Here is a 9,621-nt window from a genome sequence, read left to right as displayed (position 1 = left end):
AAGAGCCATCTGAATGATTAAACAGTAATCTGTTTGCAAAATCATTTTGTCCACCAAAAATCACCTCCTAACATCCTTAGACCAATCAGTTCCTCCCTGGGTTTTTAAGCCAGAATTCTACAACTAACGTGGAAAAAGGCCACATTTTTTTCTGACAGTGGTGTGAACTTTTTAACTTTTCTAGTTGTTGCTTCATAAGGATCATATTCTTGAAAATTTCAAAAGAAATGTTATTGCTGTCAAGTCAGCACTCAACATTCATGTAAATGATGTGATGTTGTGATTCATAATAAGAAATATATTTTTGGGTCCCTCCCTGGTTGGTGCTTGGGGCCTTCTGTGTCGCCGCGGGCACAGCGCCGCTCACACCAGGGCTTGGGTCATGAATGCGCCACAGCCTCTTGAGAGACGTGGGTCCTCGGAGCCTCTTTAGTGCCGGAGCTCGGGCCGCAGGCGGGTCCGCAGAGGCGGAAAAACAGAACCTCTGGAATGGATGGACTCCTGCCGAGCAGCTTTGCTAATTTGCAGCAGCTGGACAATGCTCTTTTTTTTTTTTTAATTTATTTATTTATTTATTTATTTATTTTTGGCTGTGTTGGGTCTTCGTTTCTGTGTGAGGGCTTTCTCTAGTTGTGGCAAGTGGGGGCCACTCTTCATCGCGGTGCGCGGGCCTCTCACTATCGCGGCCTCTCTTGTTGCGGAGCACAGGCTCCAGACGCGCAGGCTCAGCAGTTGTGGCTCACGGGCCCAGTTGCTCCGCGTCATGTGGGATCTTCCCAGACCAGAGCTCGAACCCGTGTCCCCTGCATTAGCAGGCAGATTCTCAACCACTGCGCCACCAGGGAAGCCCAATGCTCCTCTGTAATACCTGTCAGCATAATCTTCACATCATTTCACTCTGGTAGCAGGGACTCAGCTCTGAATTCTGTATAGAAAAAGCACCCGGATCCCAGTCTTTCAATGGCTTCGAGACAACCAGAAGTGCCTGCTATTGAGCCTCGTGGGCCTCTAGGCAAGATGTCCCTGCCCATCGGGACGTACCGCCGGGCATTCAGCTATCATGATGCCCTGCAGGACCCTACGTCCATGACTCCTCCTCCATCGGACACGGGCAGCATCCCCTGGAAGCCAGTGATTCCGGAGTGCAAGTATCAGCACCTCGCCAAGGTGGAGGAAGGAGAGGCCAGTGTCTCTGCCATCGGCCACTGACGGTGCGGACAAGGTCCCCGTGGTGAAGGCTAAATCTACCCATGTCATCGTGAGGTCTCTGATCAGAAAACAGACCCAGGAGAAGGAGAGCATTCAGCGTTTTGAGCAGCAGGCAGGGCTGAGAGATGCTGGCTACACACCCTCAAGGGCCTCACCACCGAGGAGACCAAGTACCCTCGAGTGGCAGAAGCACTCCACAAACTAAAGCTCCAGAGCGGAGAGATAACAAGAGAGGAGAAGCAGCCGGCCTCCACCCAGGCCACCCCAAGCAGCAACTCCCACTCTTCCTCTAAGCAGAAGCCCAGAGGCTGGTTCACTTCTGGTTCTTCCACAGCCTTACCTGGCCCCAGTCTTAGCACCATGGATTCTGGAAGCGGGGAAAAAGACAGAAGCTCAGCAGATAAATGGAGCCTCTTTGGACCAAGATCCCTCCAGAAGTCTGATTCTGGAGGTTTTGCCATCCAGGCCTACAAAGGAGCCCAGAAGCCTTCTCCAATGGCCTGCATGCAGGCCACCCGAATGGCCGAGGATCCAGCAGTGTTCAAGCCACCCAAGATGGACATCCCAGTGATAGAAGGGAAGAAACAGCTGCCGCGGGCCCACAATCTCAAACCGTAGGACTTGAATGTTCTCACACCCACTGGCTTCTAGAGCTCTTTCTGTTCCAGGAACTCTGGATAGAGGGTGCCTTGAGCCCAGCTCCCCTTTACCTTGGCTCTGACACAGGAAAAGTTTTGTTTCGTCTTTTAAAAAATCTCTCAAACTGAGGCTAGAGCTGGAGACATAATTGATTTTTGAGAGACATTAGTGCAAAGTTTGTCCTTGTGCAGAAGATGCCATTTTGTACTGCTTTAATTTAAAGTTAGACTAAACCTCAGCAGTGATGTATGGGGACCTCATTACCTATTTTTGTATCTTTACTCTACCCAAGAACTTTGATCATTACTTACTAGGTAAATAATGTTTGTGTTGTTCCAAAACCAAGGCTTCTTGATTCCTTTACCACTATCCATGTGCGCATGGACAAATCATGGCGTAGAGGCGTTCACTGACTAGTTTAGACGACTTTGGCCCTCTTGGCTGTGCTGGCACTGTGTGCTCCAGCCTTGTCAGTTATGGGGACCCAGGATCTGTTTGAGATCTGGGTATAGTTAAGAGCCAGCTTGGCAGGGATCCCCTCTGTTTTCTGCTGAAACCGGAATCTCCTTGCTTGTTGGTAGACCTCACGGATCACTTTGTCCTGCAGCCAGTTCTTACTGTAGTACCTCTTGGGCCAGTGCTATTGGAGGGATGCTTCTCTTTTGTGTGTCACAGTACAAACACTAGCCTTACATATCCTTTGTTGCACTTTAAAGTGAGATTAATTTAACTCCCATTTGGTTGAAAACTTCCTAAGGGAGAAAATTCAGTCTACTGGTTTGGTATAAGATAAATGGACGTTAAACTTTCTTAAAGGAGGCGGCAACTGCCGTTTGAGTATAGTCTTGTGGTTCATATGAAACTAGTGTCACCCTATTTTGAGTTTCTTGTTCAGGCCAGGGCCTGAAAAATTTTTTCCTGGGAGGTGGAAGAATTAAAAAATTTTCTGTATGCAATCATTTTCCCCCCCAGATGAGCCTCATACCTTTATAAACACGTACCTCACTGAGGAAAGGGACTAGGGAAACCACCTTTTCATTTCTCCTCACTGTGTACATGTTCAATCATTGTCTTGAACACTGTCTCAAATTCCTGCTGCCTTTTGCTTTGGACAGTATGGTGTCTACACAAGGAGCTGAGCTGATCTTCCTACAGAGATGCCCTGGAGTCTAAAATGATCAGAACAATTAATTTATTTGTGTCTTCTGTTATGCTTGTTTCTCTTAACTTGTTTTGACAATAAAAATCCTTACTACTTTCTCAAAAAAAAAAATATATATATATATATATATATTTTTTGGTCTTCGTCCCTGTTTCTGGCACAGAGCTCCTAAAACTCTCGGAATTTCCTAAAGGAGTTTTGTTATGCTAATGAGGTGACTTGTGCAAAGCCCATAAAGATGGGATCTGGTTGCCAGGGGAACCAACCATATGATTAGAGCCTTGGAACTTTCAGCCTCACCACCCCAGGGAGGGGAGAGGGGCTGGAGACTAAGTTCAGTCATCAATGGTTAATGATTTAATCAACCATGCCTAGGTAATGAAGCCTCCATAAAACCCAAAAAGGACAGGGTTGGGAGAGCTTCTGGGTTGGTGAACACGTACAGATTTGGGGAGAGTGGCCCTCAGTGAGGGCGTGGAAGCTTCTCACCCTTCCCCCTTTCCTTGCCCTATCATCTCTTCCATCTGGCTCTTCCTGAGTTATATCCTTTTAAAATAAACAGGTAATCTAGTAAGTAAAATGTTTCCCTGAGTTCTGTGCTGCTCTAGTACTTTAATCAAACTCAAGGAGGAGGTCACTGGAACCTCCAAGCTATAGCTGATCAGTCAGAAGCACAGGTGATAAACTGGACTTGCAGTTGGGGTCTGAATTTGGGGGCGGGGTTATTCTTATAGGACTGAGTCCTAACTTGTGGGATCTGATGCTACCTCTAGGTAGATAGTGTCAGAACTGAGTTGAATTGTAAGACATCCAGTTGGTGTCAGAGACTTGCTTGGTGGTGTGGGAAAATTTCCCCACATATGTACATCTTGGAACTGGGTGCAGAGTCAGAGGTTACCTTGAGGGAAGAAGAACCTGTGACTTAAAATTGCGAGCTTTTCTATGTGGGGATGAGTTGTGGATGATGGATAGAAGGGTAGTGGGAGGGTTTGGGGAAAAAGAAAACACAGGTGGGCATAAAAACAATCTGTGATGAAGGGCCAACTATTCTTCCAATTTGTATTTAAAAATAAAACAAAATGGAAATAAAATCTTAAAAGTCCAAAACTCACAAAATATACACCCACAGATTCCACACTTGGATGTCATAGCAATATTAAGCTGCTATCAAGTTCTTTCAATGTTTACTCTGAATCATTCGCCTAGGACCTAAGAAGCAATTCGCAGGCTGACTGCCTCATGTTACCAGTGGAACCTGCAGCCATTTCATGTTGGCCTGCTGATATGATGGGCCTGGCAGAATTTTAGGATCTGAGTTTTCAGTCTTTTCGCCAGCTGTGGCCCCTAGAAAGAAGCCCCTTTGTTCTGGGTTGCTGCATTTCAGCTCTGCAGTTACTCTGGCCCTCTGGAGAGTCCTGGAACTCTGCTTCTCAGGTGAGAAAAGCCTTTCCCAATCTTTGCCAACCCCTCTTTCACTCATCCCTGTGGTCCTGGGACCAGGAGTTGCATTCTTACATCCTGGCTAGTACTGCTTCCTAAAATACATGCTTGCTCTGCTAACAGCTGGTTTAACTGCTTAGAGAAGCTCAACTTCTTTCTCTGTGCTTTTGGACAGGCTGAAATGTCCATTTTATGTGGACTAAAATGACGGACTCCATGACCTTAATTCCTCCCTCTCTCTTGATGCTTTAGACGGATTCCAGACCTTGTTCCTGAGCCCACTTTGATCCTCCTGCTTATTGTGGGGTTTTGGCCTGATAAATACACTCTGTCCATAGTCCATTTGAAGAGCTCAGGTGATTTACAAACCCCAGACATATTGCTGTCCTTTACCGGTCCAAAATCTAATTTCACAGCTAACTACAGGATGCTAGCTGTTGCCACCCACAATTATGGCACAAAACTTTGACATCAAAAACCCTCCCTGTGCATTCAGGAATGCTATCACATGTAAAGACAGGAGAGCTATCCTCTCACATCCCTTCAGGAAGGAAAATTAAAGATTTATGGACTTTGAGTGGAATTTTTCCTGACTCTTCATCACTGGCTAGACAGAAACAGAGATTTACTTTCTCACTGGCCCTCCTATGTGCAAGCTCAGTCAACTGCAACCCAGCTTATTAGAAAGGTCAGTGGTACCTTTTGAGCAAAGCAGAGAAAGAGACCTGAGCCAAACTGCAAATGTACATATTACTGATGACTGTGCCCCACTGAAGCAGTAGGAGGACTAAGAATAATGCTCACAGCTGCCCAGTGGAGAAGCTTTGTGAGACATTTTTTAAGGCAAAGGATTGAAGGCTACTGTGGGAGAGGTCACTGTCAGTAGGCTCGGTGCAAAATTAATAACGCAGCGTGGTTGGTACCGTGTTACATTGTTCCTGCAGAAGGGAACGGCTGCATTATGGATAAAGGAAAGGTATAAGAATAAGAAAGAAAGATGAAGTATGAAATATTCCTCAATAACGGACCATAGCTGAGCACAGAGAAGCTACAACATGCCACCTGACTCCTCCCTGTAGTGCAACGAAGGGTACCATATTTCTTGAGCATTTGGTACACTCCAGACACAGTTATTAAGGTAAATTTCTATACTATAGAAGTAATATACTACTGTCCTCTTTTCTTCACTGAGAAAGCAGAGATTCAGAGAAGTTAAATAATACGCCTAAGGTTACATAACCAGCAAGTGGAAAAGCTGGGACCAATGTCTGTCTGAATCCAATGCCCATCCTCTATGTACCAACTGACACCACAAAGAAAGTAAGTAAAATGTCTCTGACGTCAGATCACTAGATACACTATTGCTACTTCAATTCTACTCTTCTATCAAAACAAAATACTAGCAAAGGGCAGACAGCAGAAACAAGAACTACAATCCTGCAGCCTGTGGAACAAAAACCACATTCACAGAAAGATAGACAAGATGAAAAGGCAGAGGGCTATGTACCAGATGAAGGAACAAGATAAAACCCCAGAAAAACAACTAAATGAAGGGGAGATAGACAACCTTCCAGAAAAAGAATTTAGAATAATGATAGTGAAGATGATCCAGGGACTTGGAAAAACAGTGGAGGCAAAGATCGAGAAGATGCAAGAAATGTTTAACAAAGACCTAGAAGAATTAAAGATCAAACAAACAGAGATGACCAATACAATAACTGAAATGAAAACTACACTAGAAGGAATCAATAGCAGAATAACTGAGGCAGAAGAACGGATAACTGACCTGGAAGACAGAATGGTGGAATTCACTGCTGCAGAAAAGAATAAAGAAAAAAGAATGAAAAGAAATGAAGACAGCCTAAAAGACCTCTGGGACAACATTAAACACAACAACATTCGCATTATAGGGGTCCCAGAAGGAGCAGAGAGAGAGAAAGGACCCGAGAAAATATTTGAAGAGATTAGAGTCGAAAAATTCCCTAACATGGGAAAGGAAATAGCCACCCAAGTCCAGGAAGCGCAGAGAGTCTCATATCGGATAAACCCAAGGAGAAACATGCCGAGACACATAGGAATCAAATTGGCAAAAATTAAAGACAAAGAAAAATTACTGAAAGCAGAAAGGGAAAAACGACAAATAACATACAAGGGAACTCCCATAAGGTTAAAAGCTGATTTCTCAGCAGAAATTCTACAAGCCAGAAGGGAGTGGCATGATATACTTAAAGTGATGAAAGGGAAGAACCTACAACCAAGATTACTCTACCTGGCAAGTATCTCATTCAGATTCGATGGAGAAATCAAAAGCTTTACAGACAAGCAAAAGCTAAGAGAATTCAGCACCACCAAACCAGCTCTACAACAAATGCTAAAGGAACTTCTCTAAGTGGGAAACACAAGAGAAGAAAAGGACCTACAAAAACAAACCCAAAACAACTAAGATGGTCATAGGAACATACATATCGATAATTACCTTAAACGTGAATGGATTAAATGCTCCAACCAAAAGACACAGGCTTGCTGAATGGATACAAAAACAAGACCCATATATATGCTGTCTACAAGAGACCCACTTCAGACCTAGGGACACACACAGACTGAAAGTGAGGGGATGGAAAAAGATATTCCATGCAAACGGAAATCAAAAGACAGCTGGAGTAGCAATACTCATATCAGATAAAATAGACTTTAAAATAAAGAATGTTACAAGAGACAAGGAAGGACACTACATAATGACCAAGGGATCAATCCAAGAAGAAGATATAACAATTATAAATATATATGCACGCAACATAGGAGCACCTCAATATATAAAGCAACTGATAACAGCTGTAAAAGAGGAAATCAACAGTAACACAATAATAGTGGGGGACTAGTTTAACACCTCACTGACACCAATGGACAGATCATCCAAAATGAAAATAAATAAGGAAACAGAAGCTTTAAATGACACAATAGACCAGATAGATTTAATTGATATTTATATGACATTCCACCCAAAAACAGCAGATTACACTTTATTCTCAAGTGCGTACAGAACATTCTCCAGGATAGATCACATCTTGGGTCACAAATCGAGCCTCAGTAAATTTAAGAAAATTGAAATCATATCAAGCACCTTTTCTGACCACAACACTATGAGATTAGAAATGAATTACAGGGGAAAAAAACGTAAAAAACACAAACACATGAAGGCTAAACACTATGTTACTAAATAACCAAGAGAACACTGAGGACATCAAAGAGGAAATCAAAAAATACCTAGAGACAAATGACAATGAAAACACGACAATCCAAAACCTATGGGATGCAGCAAAAGCAGTTCTAAGAGGGAAGTTTATAGCTATACAAGCCTGCCTCAAGAAACAAGAAAAATCTGAAATAAATAATCTAACCTTACACCTAAAGGAACTAGAGAAAGAAGAACAAACAAAACCCAAAGTTAGCAGAATGAAAGAAATCATAAAGCTCAGATAAGAAATAAATGAAATAGAAACAAAGAAAAAAATAGCAAAGATCAATACAACTAAAAGCTGGTTCTTTGAGAAGATAAACAACATGGATAAACCATTACTCAGACTCATCAAGAAAAAGAGGGAGAGGACTCAAATCAATAAAATTAGAAATGAAAAAGGAGAAGTTACAACAGACACCACAGAAATACAAAGCATCCTAAGAGACTACTACAAGCAACTCTATGCCAATAAAACAGACAACCTGGAAGAAATGGACAAATTCTTAGAAAGGTATAACCTTCCAAGACTAAACCAGGAAGAAACAGAAAATATGAACTGACCAATCACACGTAATGAAATTGAGACTGTGATTAAGAATCTTCCAACAAACAAAAGTCCAGGACCAGATGGCTTCACAGGTGAATTCTATTAAACATTTATAGAATAGCTGACACCCATCCTTCTCAGACTCTTCCAAAAAATTGCGGAGGAAGTAACACTCCCAAACTCATTCTATGAGGCCACCATCACCCTGACACCAAAACCAGACAAAGATACTACAAAAAAAGAAAATTACAGACCAATATCACTGATGAATATAGATGCAAAAATCCTCAACAAAATACTAGCAAACAGAATCCAACAGCACATTGAAAGGATCATACACCATGATCAAGTGGGATTTATCCAAGGGATGCAAGGATTCTTCAATATACACAAATCAATCAATGTGATACACCATATTAACAAATTGAAGAATAAAAACCATATGATCATCTCAATAGATGCAGAAAAAGCTTTTCACAAAATTCAACACCTACTTATGATAAAAACTCTCCAGAAAGTGGGCATAGAGGGAACCTACCTCAACATAATAAAGGCCATATATGACAAACCCACAGCAAACATCATTCTCAATGGTGAAAAACTGAAAGCATTTCCTCTAAGATCAGGAACAAGACAAGGATGTCCACTCTCACCACTATTATTCAACATAGTTTTGTACGTCCTAGCCTTGGCAATCAGAGACGAAAAAGAAATAAAAGGTATACAAATTGGAAAAGAAGAAGTAAAACTGTCACTGTTTGCAGATGACATGATCCTATACATAGAGAATCCTAAAAATGCCACCAGAACACTACTAGAGCAAATCAATGAATCTGGTAAAGTCGCAGGATACAAAATTAATGCACAGAAATCTCTTGCATTCCTATACACTAATGATGAAAAATCTGAAAGAGAAATTAAGGAAACACTCCCATTTACCATTGCAACAAAAAGAATAAAACACCTAGGAATAAACCTACCTAGGGAGACAAAAGACCTGTATGCAGAAAACTATAAGACACTGATGAAAGAAATTAAAGATGATAGCAACAGATGGAGAGATATACCATGTTCTTGGATTGGAAGAATCAATATTGTGAAAATGACTATACTACCCAAAGCAATCTACAGATTCAATGCAATCCCTATCAAATTGCCAATGGCATTTTTTATGGAACTAGAACAAAAAAATCTTATAATTTGTATGGAGACACAAAAGATCCCAAAGAGCCAAAGCAGTCTTGAGGGGAAAAAACAGAACTGGAGGAATCAGACTCCCTGACTTCAGACTATACTACAAAGCTACAGTAATCAAGACAATATGGTACTAGCACAAAAACAGAAACATAGATCAATGGAACAAGATAGAAAGCCCAGAGGTAAACC

General features: G+C 42.0%; 1 pseudogene; it reads left to right on the top strand.

Moving 5' to 3' along the window:
* Positions 1 to 886: 886 nt before the first annotated feature.
* On the top strand, positions 887 to 1,860 carry LOC132365522 (putative monooxygenase p33MONOX; annotated as a pseudogene).
* Positions 1,861 to 9,621: the final 7,761 nt, after the last annotated feature.

The sequence above is a fragment of the Balaenoptera ricei genome, chromosome 4, assembly GCF_028023285.1.
Source record: "Balaenoptera ricei isolate mBalRic1 chromosome 4, mBalRic1.hap2, whole genome shotgun sequence".
Taxonomy (NCBI): domain Eukaryota; kingdom Metazoa; phylum Chordata; class Mammalia; order Artiodactyla; family Balaenopteridae; genus Balaenoptera; species Balaenoptera ricei.
This window is presented reverse-complemented; position numbering and strand designations above follow the sequence as displayed.